This window comes from Babylonia areolata, unplaced genomic scaffold (assembly GCF_041734735.1).
Source record: "Babylonia areolata isolate BAREFJ2019XMU unplaced genomic scaffold, ASM4173473v1 tig00009778, whole genome shotgun sequence".
Taxonomy (NCBI): domain Eukaryota; kingdom Metazoa; phylum Mollusca; class Gastropoda; order Neogastropoda; family Buccinidae; genus Babylonia; species Babylonia areolata.
In genome coordinates this window covers 1-2,500 of record NW_027468520.1, presented here as the reverse complement: position 1 = coordinate 2,500, position 2,500 = coordinate 1, and positions in this window count along the sequence as shown.

Below are 2,500 nucleotides of genomic sequence, written 5' to 3'. Positions count from 1 at the left end.
GGAAAAGGCAGGTAAAGGTTGTGGATAAAAGTCCGAAGAACCTCGCTACAATTGCCAAAATCTTTCCGCTGCCATTCAAAAATGGACTACTCCTCCACACCTCCTCCCGTCCATGCCAAACGGCGTTTTCTCTCAACTTTGGCATGCTCGGAGAGAAAAAAAGGCAGGTAAAGGTTGTGGATAAAAAAGTAAAAAATTGCCAAAATACTTTCTGGGCCCTCAAAAAAAGGCCTACTCCTCAACGCCTGCTCCCGTCCATGCCGAACCGCGTTTTCTATCAACTTTGGCATGCTCGGAGAGAGAAAAAAGGAAAAAAAGAAAAAAAAGGTCCAGTAAAGGTTGTGGATAAAAGTAACCGGCTTTGGAGAATTGCCTGAATCCTTCCGGCGCTGTGAAAAAAAAAGACCAAAAAAAAGACCTGGTCGTCAACGCCTGCTCCTGTCCATGCCAAACGGCGTTTTTCCTCTCAACTTTGGCATGCTCGCTGAGGAAAAGGCAGGTAAAGGTTGTGGATAAAAAGTAAACGCGCTGTGGAGAATTGCCCAAATCGTTCAGGCGCCGTGAAAAAAAGAAAGACGTAGTCGTCAACGTCTGGTCCCGTCAATGGCGAAGGGCGTTTTCTCTCAACTTTGGCATGCTCGCTGAGGAAAAGGCAGGTAAAGGTTGTGGATAAAAGTCCGAAGAACCTCGCTACAATTGCCAAAATCTTTCCGCTGCCATTCAAAAATGGACTACTCCTCCACACCTCCTCCCGTCCATGCCAAACGGCGTTTTCTCTCAACTTTGGCATGCTCGGAGAGAAAAAAAGGCAGGTAAAGGTTGTGGATAAAAAAGTAAAAAATTGCCAAAATACTTTCTGGGCCCTCAAAAAAAGGCCTACTCCTCAACGCCTGCTCCCGTCCATGCCGAACCGCGTTTTCTATCAACTTTGGCATGCTCGGAGAGAGAAAAAAGGAAAAAAAGAAAAAAAAGGTCCAGTAAAGGTTGTGGATAAAAGTAACCGGCTTTGGAGAATTGCCTGAATCCTTCCGGCGCTGTGAAAAAAAAAGACCAAAAAAAAGACCTGGTCGTCAACGCCTGCTCCTGTCCATGCCAAACGGCGTTTTCCTCTCAACTTTGGCATGCTCGCTGAGGAAAAGGCAGGTAAAGGTTGTGGATAAAAAGTAAACGCGCTGTGGAGAATTGCCCAAATCGTTCAGGCGCCGTGAAAAAAAGAAAGACGTAGTCGTCAACGTCTGGTCCCGTCAATGGCGAAGGGCGTTTTCTCTCAACTTTGGCATGCTCGCTGAGGAAAAGGCAGGTAAAGGTTGTGGATAAAAGTCCGAAGAACCTCGCTACAATTGCCAAAATCTTTCCGCTGCCATTCAAAAATGGACTACTCCTCCACACCTCCTCCCGTCCATGCCAAACGGCGTTTTCTCTCAACTTTGGCATGCTCGGAGAGAAAAAAAGGCAGGTAAAGGTTGTGGATAAAAAAGTAAAAAATTGCCAAAATACTTTCTGGGCCCTCAAAAAAAGGCCTACTCCTCAACGCCTGCTCCCGTCCATGCCGAACCGCGTTTTCTATCAACTTTGGCATGCTCGGAGAGAGAAAAAAGGAAAAAAAGAAAAAAAAGGTCCAGTAAAGGTTGTGGATAAAAGTAACCGGCTTTGGAGAATTGCCTGAATCCTTCCGGCGCTGTGAAAAAAAAAGACCAAAAAAAAAGACCTGGTCGTCAACGCCTGCTCCTGTCCATGCCAAACGGCGTTTTCCTCTCAACTTTGGCATGCTCGCTGAGGAAAAGGCAGGTAAAGGTTGTGGATAAAAAGTAAACGCGCTGTGGAGAATTGCCCAAATCGTTCAGGCGCCGTGAAAAAAAGAAAGACGTAGTCGTCAACGTCTGGTCCCGTCAATGGCGAAGGGCGTTTTCTCTCAACTTTGGCATGCTCGCTGAGGAAAAGGCAGGTAAAGGTTGTGGATAAAAGTCCGAAGAACCTCGCTACAATTGCCAAAATCTTTCCGCTGCCATTCAAAAATGGACTACTCCTCCACACCTCCTCCCGTCCATGCCAAACGGCGTTTTCTCTCAACTTTGGCATGCTCGGAGAGAAAAAAAGGCAGGTAAAGGTTGTGGATAAAAAAGTAAAAAATTGCCAAAATACTTTCTGGGCCCTCAAAAAAAGGCCTACTCCTCAACGCCTGCTCCCGTCCATGCCGAACCGCGTTTTCTATCAACTTTGGCATGCTCGGAGAGAGAAAAAAGGAAAAAAAGAAAAAAAAGGTCCAGTAAAGGTTGTGGATAAAAGTAACCGGCTTTGGAGAATTGCCTGAATCCTTCCGGCGCTGTGAAAAAAAAAGACCAAAAAAAAGACCTGGTCGTCAACGCCTGCTCCTGTCCATGCCAAACGGCGTTTTCCTCTCAACTTTGGCATGCTCGCTGAGGAAAAGGCAGGTAAAGGTTGTGGATAAAAAGTAAACGCGCTGTGGAGGAATTGCCAAATCGTTCAGGCGGCCGTGAAA